Source organism: Vulpes vulpes, chromosome 11, assembly GCF_048418805.1.
Source record: "Vulpes vulpes isolate BD-2025 chromosome 11, VulVul3, whole genome shotgun sequence".
Classification (NCBI taxonomy): domain Eukaryota; kingdom Metazoa; phylum Chordata; class Mammalia; order Carnivora; family Canidae; genus Vulpes; species Vulpes vulpes.
The window spans coordinates 88,423,347-88,435,648 of NC_132790.1; the positions used below are offsets into that span (position 1 = coordinate 88,423,347).

The following is a 12,302-nucleotide window of genomic DNA, read 5'->3' on the forward strand; positions in this document are numbered from 1 at the left end:
ATTACTTCATGTATATATGAAAATTTTATATATGGTGAAGGTAGTAGCATTTCAAATCAATGGGGAAAGGGCAGATTATTTAAAAAATGTTGATTGTAAATCTGAAAATTAATATAACACCGTATATCTACTATGCTTCAATTTAAAAAAAACCACACATGAAAGAAACGTTTCTGAGATAAATTGTCCACTTGGATTTCAATTTCTCATCTTGTACAAAAATCAATTCCCAAATGATCATATATTTAAACATAAAGATTAAAGCCATAATGCCTGTGTGGCTCAGATGGTTAAGCGTCTGCCTTCAGCTCAGATGGTAATCCTAGGGTCCCAGGATCAAGCCCTGAGTTGAGCTCCCTGCTTGCTGAGGAGTCTCCTTTTCTTTCTCCTTCTGTCGCTCCCCCTGCTCTTTCTCTTTCAAATTTTTTTAATCTTAAAAATATTAAAGCCATAGAAGTTTTAAAAGAAATGTAATAATAGTTTTTTATAATTTGAGGATGAAGGCCCTTCAGAGCATGTTACAGAATTTAGAAATCTTACATGAAAACAGACAGGATTACCTAAAAATAAGTATTTCCTAAATAGCGAAAGACCTAATATACTTAAAAGACAAATCTCAAACTTGGTAAACAAATTTGCCACACATAGGTCACTAGGTTACTATCCTTAAAAACTTTTATTTACTTAACTTCCCACCTATAAGTCAATATCAGTAAAATACCTCAATATAAAAATAAGCTGAGTACATGAAGAAACCTAAATGTCAATGATCACATGAAAAGAGCTTAATTTTATTTTACTTTTTTAAAGATAATCATACACCGAGAGAGAGGCAGAGACATAAGCAGAAGGATAAGCAGGCTCCCTGTAGGGAGCCTGATGTGGAACTTGATCCCAGGACCCCAAATCACGACTTGAGCCAAAGGCAGATACTCAATCTCTGAGCCACCCAGGTGCCCCTATTTTATTTTATTTTTTTAAGATTTTATTTATTTATGAGAGAGAGAGTGAGAGAGAGAGAGAGAGCGTGCCCACACAAGCTGGGGGAGGGGCAAAGGGAGAGCAAGAAGAAGGCTCCTCAGCAAGCAGGGAGCCCAACTGGGGGCTCGATCAGGACCCTGGGACTCTGGGATCACAACTTGAGCCAAAGGCAGATGCTTAACTATCTGAACCACTCAGATACCAAGATGCTTGATTTTAATTAAAAATTTTACACTTTTTAAAAAAGAAACCATTTCATGTACCAGATTATAAAGATTAATAAGCTTGATAATGGTTTGAGTTAGCAAAAATGTGGCAAAATGGGTACATTTACAAAATATTTACTTGGCATCTACTATGTCAAGTACTAATGCTGCGCTCTCATGCATATGCAGTGCAAGTGACACTGTCCTACTGTCCCCTGCACTCAAGCGGCTAACACACTGTCAGTGGGTGGGATATTGGACAGTCTTTCTGGAGGGCAGTCAGACAATGTAACTGGAGAGGAGTAATGGGTCTATTGGAGTACAAAATTTTAAATAAGTGCTTTAAAAACAACTGTACACATTTAAAAGGCTCTTTCCACTTCAACAAATGTCCTTTCTTTTCTTTTCTTTTTTAAAGATTTTATTTATTCATGAGAGACAGAGAGGCAGAGACACAGGGAGAGGGAGGAGAAGCAGGCCTCCATGCAGGAGCCCAATGTGGGACTCAATCCAGCAACTCCGGAGGCAAAAGCAGATGCTCAACTGCTGAGCCACCCAGGCATCCCAGCAAATGTCCTTTCAACTCCCTTCCATTGCCTAAGTGGCAAGCTGATCCCCAGCCTCTGCATCAACATCATAATTAATTCCCAATAATGGGAATACTCTCTGACTAACAATTCCTCTGCTGGAGATGTATACCAATAAACCAAGCAGATAAGAACAATTAAACATGTCCTAGAACTGCAACATTTTAGATAAAGGCAAAAACCTAGAAACAACTTAAATATGTAAACATCTTTTGGTACATGTATATGATGGGCTATTATACAGTCCTTAAAACAATATTACAAATATGTACTTGCCAGGGAAAAATGTTCCCATTATAAGAGACTATGATTAGTATGATTCCATTTACCTAAAAGCTACATATACTCACAAATTACATAAGCAAAAAAACTATAGCAGGATAAACAACAAACTAAGAGAGGTTAGCTCTGGTGAGTAGTATGGAGAAATGTTTTAGTTTATACTTTTTTATTTTATGAACATGCATGTGCTTGTTTTATAATTTGTTTTATAATTTAAAAAGCTATTGTCACTCTGGAGGGAAAAGAGAGGGGGAGGGAGGAAAGCAAAGAGCATGAGAATCAGTCACAGCTGTTGAAACAAGATAAAGATCTATAAATGAAGTATCTGTGTTTTATAATTAGTAAAAATGAAATCTGTTTTGGAAGTAGTTAAAGGGGCTCCACTGGGATTTCAATAATTATAATATCCAGAAATAAAAACCATGTATTTAGACATTGTTTACTTTCATCAAATCAACTAGTTCAGCAGCAGAAACAGAACTTTTTTGACTCAAAAGGACATACTTAAGTAGGTTATAAACATCTAGTATCCCAAAATTTCAGCCAGGTTAAGAGAAGTAAACCAAACCAAGTATAAAGAATTTTTCCTAAGTACCTGGCTTTAATTCATAGCTCCTTAGCAACAGGGGCCTGACACTGTCCAGAAGCCAATCCCTGGCAGTTGGTATATTTATTAAAAACAAAAATTTAAAGACCTGCCTGGATTTGGGTTCTGGCAATTCCCTGCATTAACAAATGAGATCAATCACCTAGGGAAGTGGCTCGGAAAAAAAAGAGCTCAAACTTAGCCAAATCTTGGCAGAGGCACACGATTTGGCTCAAAATTTTATTTCAATTTTCTGAGTAATTAGAATCTTTCTGTTTTCCATTAGAATTGTCTAGACACCAAAGATTTCCTTCACTCATAATTTTTGTAAGGGGTTCCAGTTCTAGTTAGTCACCTTCAATATGTCCAATTAAAATGAAAAATTCAGTGAAATAACTGTGGTTTGTCTACATGATGCCAGTGTGAGTTATTTTTTTCATAGTACTGACTTTTTCTGGAAAAAAAAATTTTTTTTGGCTTGAATTAGTTTTTGGAAAAACCTTCACCCAAGCCTATATCACACCCTCCTAGAAGAACCAGATTAATAACTTATTTTAAGAAAAAAATATGCTTATTTTACAGGTTTATAAATATCTCCAATCAGAAGTAGTTGTATACTCTCCGCCTCCTCCCCCCACCCCCCGCCCCCAACCAGGGTCCAACTTCATAGAAAAAGCTAACCTTCAGCCCTAAATAGTTAGAAAATGACCTGGTTTGTGGTGGTGTAGGTGTTTGTCAAATTCATACAACTCTAGGCTAAACGGGTTCAGGCTCTACTACATGCAAATCATATCTTAATAAAAAAAAATGGGAAACAGTAACCTAGGCAATTTCATACCTATTAGTAACAGGCTAATTACAGATTCTACAATTCTTTGCTTTCTTCCTTCAGACATTTACTTGCTTTATTCCTTAGGTACCTTCTAGTCTCTGGCTTGGTCGTCACATCAGAGATGCCCGACCACTCTATATAAGCACTTCCTAATTTACTATGATTTTTCACCAGTAGTTATTTATGATACATTGCCTATTAATATTTACCTGCTTAGGTGAGTATTACCTGTCCATAGCCCACCGACTCTTAGAATTTAAGATCCACAGGGACAAGGGACTTATTATCTAATCCCCTGCTGTACTTCCAGCACCTAGCACATCCTGCCTGGGACACAGCAAAGTTCAACAAATATTGTTGCGTGAAAATGAATGCACGAGTTAATATATGAATGTCTGGATGGAAGAATATGATACAAATTCATGAGGCATGAGTGTATAGTGAAAACTAAGTCTCCTTCTATCTCCAACCACCACCTAACCATTCCCTTCCCTAGTGATGGCTACTAGTGCCAGGCTGTATATAACCTTCCAGAAATATTCTAACATATACAGACATATATCCATAAACATTCTTTTCCCCTTCACATATAGTTGAATACTGTATCAGTTTGCACGTTGCTTTTTTCCCACTTAATAATACTGTATCTTAGATGTCTTTCCATACCTTATCATAGTTTTGCCTCAATATTTACTTTGTTAGCTACACAGTGTTACTTTTTATGGTTCTACAAGTTTATTTATCAATCCCTTAGTAATGGAAAAACCACAGTATTATAACATTATTAATAACAAAATCTTTTAATACTCCAAATAACACTGCAATGATTTTACACATCTTGACATGTGCTGGTTGTACCAACTGACTGCACCAATTAACCCTCCATACAGAAATGTATAAAAATGTCCATTTCCACATACCCTTACCATCTCAATGTGTTAATCAAACTTTGTCAACTTTTACATTAAAAACAATTTCTCATTTCATTTTGGTTTTAATTTATTATAATGATATTCCTTCCTGAAAATTATGCTCACTTTCCTATTGGCTGTTGCTAATTGGTAGACACTCTTTAAATATTGAAAAAATAACTATATTCTTTGTTATGCCTGATGCAAATATTTTTCCCAATTTGACACTTGTCTTTTGCTTTTATATATGGTTTTCTTTGCACTTTTTTAAAAAGGTAGTTTTTTTTTTTTTTTAAGAGAGGGAGAGTGGGGGATGGGCATAGAGGGAGAGAGAAAATTCTAAGCAGCCTCCAGGCCCAGCACAGAGCCCAACACAGGGCTCCAGCCCCTGACTCTGAGATCCTGACAGGAGTCAAAGCTTTTTTTTTTTTTTTTTAAAGATTTTATTTTATTATTTATTCATGAGAGACACACACAGAGAGGCAGGGACACAGGCAGAGGGAGAAGCAGGCTCCATGCAGGGAGCCTGACGTGGGACTCGATCCCAGGTCTCCAGGATCACACCCTGGGCTGAAAGTGGTGCTAAACCACTGAGCCACTAGGGCTGCCCCAGGAGTCAATGCTTAACCGACTTAGTCACCCAGGCACCCCAAGAATGTAGTCAATTTTATTTTATTTTATTATTATGTTTTAAAGATTTTATTTATTTATTCATGAGATACACAGAGAGAAGGCAGAGACAGATGCAGAGGGAGAAGCAGGCTCCTCATAGGGAGCCCAATTTTTTTCCCCGAAATCTGGGATCATGTCCTGGGCCAAAGGCAGACACTCAACCACTGACCCAACCAGGCGTCCCTGTAGTCAATTTTATAATTCTTTCCTTTTGTGACTCTTGTGTCAGACACAAGGTCTGTAAGTATGTTTAAATATAAAAATGAAGGTCAGAGTAACTGAAGTTTATTTATTTATCTTGAATCCCCTCCTTGGAGGTATACATCATACACAGACCTGCTACATTTTACTTATCTTATAGGTGTGGTATTTCCAGTTGGCTATGCTGTTCTTTGAAATTAGCTATCATTAATTATATACGAAGACTGAATTAAACATCCCCCATGCTTTTAGTATTTTAATGCCTTCATTTTAAATTTTATATCCTTGACTCATCTGGAATTTATTTGATGTGAGAAATAAAAGACCCATTTTTTTTTTCCCTGATGGCTACTTTGTAAAAAAGATTTTATTTATTTGAGAGAGAGAGAGAGAACATGAGAGCGCACGGGCCTGGGGGTGGTGGTGGGGGGCAACAGAAGGAAGAAGGACAAGCAGACTCTCTGACATGGAGCTTGATCCCAGGATCCTGAGATCATGACCTGGGTTGAAGGCAGATGCTTAACTGACTGAGCCACTAGGCACTCCCTTCAGATGGCTACTTTTAGTGAATGATCTACACCCCCCCCCATGCTGATATGAAATGCTACCTTGATCAATTAATTACTTATTTGGGTCAATTTATTGACTTTCTATTCTGCTCCGCAGATCTGCCTATTTAGGTGACAGTATCACATGCCTTTACTTCATTCATGATTGACATTTCCACTAGAGAATAAGCAAAGTCAGAAAAGGAGTGTCAAGCATTTCTTCCCTATCTGTATTACCCTTTTTTTTTTTTTTTTTTTGTATTACCCTTTTAACTATTTAATAAGTGTTGTAAAGGACTATCAATTGGTTTCAAATACAGTCCTAATGAGGTCAAGTCACAGGTCGATTCTGGAACAGGCCAATTCATTTTGCAAAGGGAGAAGATTCCACATCTTAAGGCTGTATTTCTAATGTCAGCCAGCCATCTAGAAAGCAATATATGTTACAATATGGATGGCTTAGAGGATATTTATCACCTTATTTGACAAATAAGTTCAATGCACTATCTTCCTAGGTAAAACACAATAAAAACTCATAATTAATTTGAAAAGGCAGCATATCCAACTGGAAATGCCAAACCTGCAAGATAAGTAAAATAGAGCATGTCTATATAATCATAACTACAACATTGCTAAAAATGGGAGGTGTGAGAAACAGAAAATAAAAGTTCCTAATATCTCCAAATTTTAGTAGTTCAAGTGGCCTCTAGAACCTCCCCTTCCATATTTGGTTCTACAATGGGATTCAAGGTTTCTACAGTTCAGGTAAGGACACAAGATCTGAAACACACATACCAATATATTCAAAGGCATGGAAAAAAAGCCTAGCTGTTTTTGCAGCTGTCAGAACACAGCACTTCTAGGATTCCCCAAAATAAACCACCTAACCAGAATCTTTCCATGAACCAAAGAAAGGCTTTCCATGAACCCAACCAAGAACCCTAAAATGGCCATAACAAGAAACGGGCTCTTAGCCTTAAGGGCATACTCTTAAATGGCTCAATCAATCTTTCTGTCAGTCTTTTCTACATACCTGCCCTAGAGGATCAAATCTGTTCTCTTGGCTTTGATAAGCATTTCTACATGGAGGACACCTTTTAAAATGATTACCTAGCTCCCGGTTTCTCTGGTATCTAAAACCATAAATGCCCTGGATTCTTCACTTTGAAAGGAGAAAAAAAAAAAATTTCTTTCTTTATCTTTCTGCATGCCAGGATTTAAAGAGGGCCTCTTCATTTCTTACATGAACTCCGTAATTCAAGCTCTGGTATTTGGAATATTATAGTTGTTTCCATTTAGTTCATCAACCTCAAAGCTAAAAGATCTTAGAAATCATTTAATCCATTCTCACTAGGTTTTCTTTGTAGGACCTTTTCCTTTCAGTATTTTTTAAATGTCTATCCAAAAACATCTGTCTGACTTACCGATTTGATCCTATAGCTTTTTCACTAGCTTATCTTTAGTTAAAACATGTCATTTTGTCCTTTTTCTATTATCTTGTTCAGTAAAGGAAGCCTTAAAATCTTAACTTTCTCATTTCTCTTCCACTTGCTTAATTAGAATTTCCCATTTTGGGGACAATATATCTTCTGATTAATACTTGAATTAGTTTACCATATGGCCTCAGACAATTTGGCTCTTCCAATTCTTCATAGCAATTCTTCCCAAATGTGCCTGGTTATAAGATATAAAGGGGGTGGGCAGCCCGAGTGGCTCAGCGGTTTAGCGCCTGCCTTCAGCCCAGGGCCTGATCCTGGAGACCCAGATCGAGTCCCATGTCGGGCTCCCTGCGTGGAGCCTGCTTCTCCCTCTGTCTCTCTCTCTGTGTCTCTCATGAATGAATGAATGAATGAATGAATAAATAAATAAATAAATAAAACCTTAAAAAAAGATATAAAGAGGGTGGAGGGTGGGGAACTAGTGTCCCTCTTTTTCAAAAATGCATATTCCGGGATCCCTGGGTGGCGCAGTGGTTTAGCGCCTGCCTTTGGCCCAGGGCGCGATCCTGGAGACCTGGGATCGAATCCCACGTCGGGCTCCCAGTGCATGGAGCCTGCTTCTCCCTCTGCCTATGTCTCTGCCTCTCTCTCTCTCTGTGACTATCATAAATAAATAAAAGTTAACAAACAAAAAAAAATTAAAAAAAAAATTAAAAAAAAAAACAAAAATGCATATTCCTAGGCTCCATTCAACACCCAAAATATCAGAAACAAGGTGGGAATGCTTATTTTTAACAAGTGGCTCAAATGATTCTCATGATCAGTCAATACTGGAGACTGCTTCAAGGTCCCTTTGTTCAAATTAGGGAAGTAATGGAGTATAAGTTTGACTCTTTCTATTAAATTCATCTCTGTCTAAATTTTTAAAAAAGAATGGGCTTAGTGACCCTTATTTCTTCAGTCTCTTGTTTTTGCATGTTACATCTTTTCAACGGTTAGCCTACATTCAACTCCTACTACATCCAGCACCATCACCACAGCTAGTACACCCACCAGATGGCACACAGACACTGTGTGCATGCCTAATAAAAGAGTGAGCGGAAGGGAGCACATTTTATCTCCTACCAACAGCCACTGAATGGCTAGGGTAGATCAAGGCAGCTGGGTGCACCCACAAAGATCAGCATTTATGAGTATTAGAATACCCAAGTGCACTTAATTGGAAATCATCCTCCTGAAGAAGCCCACAACCCCTCTATGACGGTAACCTGCCCCAGACTGTTAACAAATAAATCATTTAAAATTTACAGCCAAGAAATATTTTTCCAATATTTATAAAAGACGGCAATATGGCATTGACTGTAGATATACTTACCATTTAAAAGTTGGATTATTAAAATCAATTTAAAACTTTAGGATAAAAAAAAAAAACTTTAGGACACTTAAACTCAAACAGACCAAAGACCACCCACAAATTAGAGTTTCAAAGCAGTTCTTTCCCCTAGCAAATTAGAAAGTATTAAAATCCATAATACCATACTCAAAATTTCAACGATCAATATCTTATTTCAATAATATGTTCCATTTGAGAGCTATTATTGAAGTTACATATAAATTATATTTGAAGAGCAAGAAATCTTACAGTTAGACATCACTATCAACAAAAATCTTTTAATTAAAATTTTATCCACTGAAAGATTAAAAAAAAAGATTTTGCAAACTTTAACAGATAAGTTCCCTGGGTCTACTTGGCACACCGTAAATGCTCAGTTAGCAGTCTCTTCATTTTTCTGTCAGAGAAATTGCCAAGAGAGGACAAACTTTGTACCATAAGTGAGCAAAGTGCCGAAAAACAAGCCCCCCACTGATGGTCTCTAGCTTTAGAGTCAAGATTCAAAAGTTCATTTACAAATTGGTTGCTTAAAACTTGGTAGGAAGAAGTAAGGCTGTTATTACATGATAGGTTCCTGGATCTTTCGCAAGAGTTAACTCATACTATACTAAAAGCACAATATTTATACTATTTTATCTGCTCCTAAACAACAATGTAAAAGATCTTCTTTTCAGAAAAATATAGGCATCAGGTAAATCTTCCCTCCTCCTCCGACCTCCTCCTCAGAAATGAGATTTCTAGATTGTTGTTTCTAATTGCACACATATATACATAAGGCAGAGAGAATGTTTACATTAGTCATTCTCTATGAATATTTTCTAACTTGGAAAACAAAGAATAGGTAAGGCTCAGATTCTCCAAGACCTCAGTTTTGTCTAAAGAGTTCATATATACAAGGCGAGAATCATAGGTACTTCACTTCAAAAGTCTTCTTTCAGTTTATTGCTTTTAATTTGAAGGGTTAACAGTTTCAAAGATTTCTGTTATTGTTGTTGCCGATGCTGTTAAATAACCTAATATCATGCCTACGTTTATAATCTGAAGTGACACACATTTTTGATAACTCCAGTCTGGGATGTTGTCATAATTATATATCACATGTGGGGCCATCAATTTTTTTTAGGGCTGGCTATTTCATCAAATTTATATATACTTTGATCAAAATGGTAAAAAAAATTTACTTTAATCAGACCTATATAGTTTGCAAATCCATTTTATTTTATTTTTTGTTGAAGGGGAGAGAGGGGGAAGGAAAGAGAGAATCTTAAGCAGCTCCACACCTGATGACGGGGCTCCATCTCACAACCCTGAGATCATGACACGAATCACAATCAAGAGTTGGACCCTTAACCAACTGAGCCGTTTCCCTGTAATCCCATTTTAAACTCCATGTAAGTTATTTTACTTATCTTAGAGAGAAAAAAACGCTCAACTGCTACCTATTGCTGTTCCTTAAAAAAGCAAAACATATGAAGATAACTTTAGAATCTTAGTGTAATCTTAATTAAAACAATGAACTTAAAAACTTCAAAATATCTAAATTCTGTCATCATCTGAAACAAAGGAAATCTTCAGGGAAGCTCACAGATCCCAGTTAAAAGCAAGAGAAATCTTTAATGATTTCCTTGAGTACTGGTATCTTTTCCTGTCTTCTCTTTAGGCCAATTAACATTTAGAAAACCATTTTAATATTTGCTCCTTAAACAAATTTTGAACTATCATTCACAGAATTTTTTGGCTGTCATCTATTCTTACTAATTTTATAGTTTAGGGTATGGCAAATTTTTACTAAGTGACCAATATGTGAAAGATCTGGTGCTCAGCACTGGTTTTCCGCGAGCTAACTCTAAAGAAATACATAATGTTGTAATATGTATAAATGTATACTATACAACAGCACAGAGTTCCTTGGTTACTTGTAAAAGGAAAGGTTTTTTACTCATTATGAATTCCACAAATTCAAAAACTATTTTTTAAACTTTAACTGCTTTCATTACATGCATATTGCTTCCAAATTCTTCCTTTGCTACTTTACAGCAAATAAACATTCTTCTCTGTCCATTAGCAACCAACCCAAGCTTACTATCTGTTGAAAGGTTAATTTCAGTTAAATTAAAAATATTTCTCTCACATTTCTTATTCAGAGATCTTTTGGAATAAGTCTTATGCTTCTCACTGAAGATAAAAGGATTTCTCACATTATATGCAAATAATGTTTCATAATGCAATTGCATTTTGAGCCTTAGTATCTATTGTGCAATTACAAACTTTTGCAACCTAAGTATTCCTTATGTATTTTATAATGGCTAAAATTTTTCCCCAAATATTCTGTATGATTTAAAGGTCATTTTTTCCATAACTTACATGCACTAAAATTAACTTTCTCACGTCTCCATTAATTACACTTTTTTAGTAAAAAAAAAAAAAAAAAAAAGCCTCTCCAAAAGGTATGTTACTCTACTAATTCTCAAATTCTAAGTATAAAAGGATAAATTTTAAATGACTAAGTTTTATTTATTCCCTGATTAAGTCAGATTTACGACCTCCCCTCCCCATTCCAGCTACTGTGAATTTTGAATAAAACAACCTCAATTGTAACAGAAGAAACATCTGTTGCTTTTTTCTTCATCAGGGCTTTCCTAACTGAAAGAAAGGCTCTCTCTGCCTGACCTCCTCTTCCACTCCCCCTCCCCACCCACATTAAGTTCCTTAAAACTCTTTTTTAAAAGTAAGTGTATTATTTAAAATTTTACTGTATCTACTTAAAATGTCATAATCTATGTAGAAACATTCACTTCCTTATTGAAATTCAAAGAATGAGTAAATGTTATATACATCAAAAAACAAGAGATGTGACTGGTAGAGTGTTAATTGTAACTGAAATGCAGACTTTAGAGAGTATACTTGATCAACTCAATCAAGTTGTCACACATTCCGGGCTCACTCGGTATTATTTAGGGCTAAGATTTTCTTCATAGGTTTCAGATTCATATAGGATCTTACATGCTATATTTTCTTTGCCAATCCAACACTAACATAATGGCAGTCACTACCCCAAGAGGCAGACACCAAATGGTGCCACCCACACTCTCACACTGTGCCTCATAATAAACCATAAAGCAGTGGAATGCACCGGCCCCTTTATGAGCAAACAATGCCTGAGCTTCATTAGAATACAGCTGACATTTTCAAAGCACAAATACTTTTAAGAAAAATGTACTAGGGAAAAAAAGGAATGAAACAGCTATAGAAGCTGAATTTTTTTTTTAAGTGTCAGGTTTATTTCAAAGATCCTGAGGAAGCATATTTTGCGGCTGACAATTTAAAAGTTTCCATCAATTAAAAAAAATGTATAGTTAAGGGCAAAAGCTTATTTTATTAACTACTGGGGGAAAAAAATGAAAGTAAAAACTATCATTTGAATTGCATTCACAAGTAATAACTATGAAGTCCCTTCAAAATTAATCCATTTCCTCAACTGCTTTCTTAGTTCTTGAACGAGGAAAACTGAGCTCCAGGATCATTTTCACATTTTAGTTGATTTATATAAGTAACTGAGTGATAAACTAAGCTTACTCTACCCCTCCCCCCCGCCCAACCCAACCCCCATACCCTGTAGTTTTCCTGTCTGCAACAAGCAAGGACGTCTTGAATTCAGCGTGCT

General features: G+C 36.1%; 1 protein-coding gene across 24 annotated transcripts in view; it reads right to left on the reverse strand.

The window, feature by feature from the left end:
* Positions 1-12,302, reverse strand: part of TFDP2 (transcription factor Dp-2) — a 163,453-nt gene that overhangs the window by 54,050 nt on the left and 97,101 nt on the right. The window lies entirely within an intron of this gene.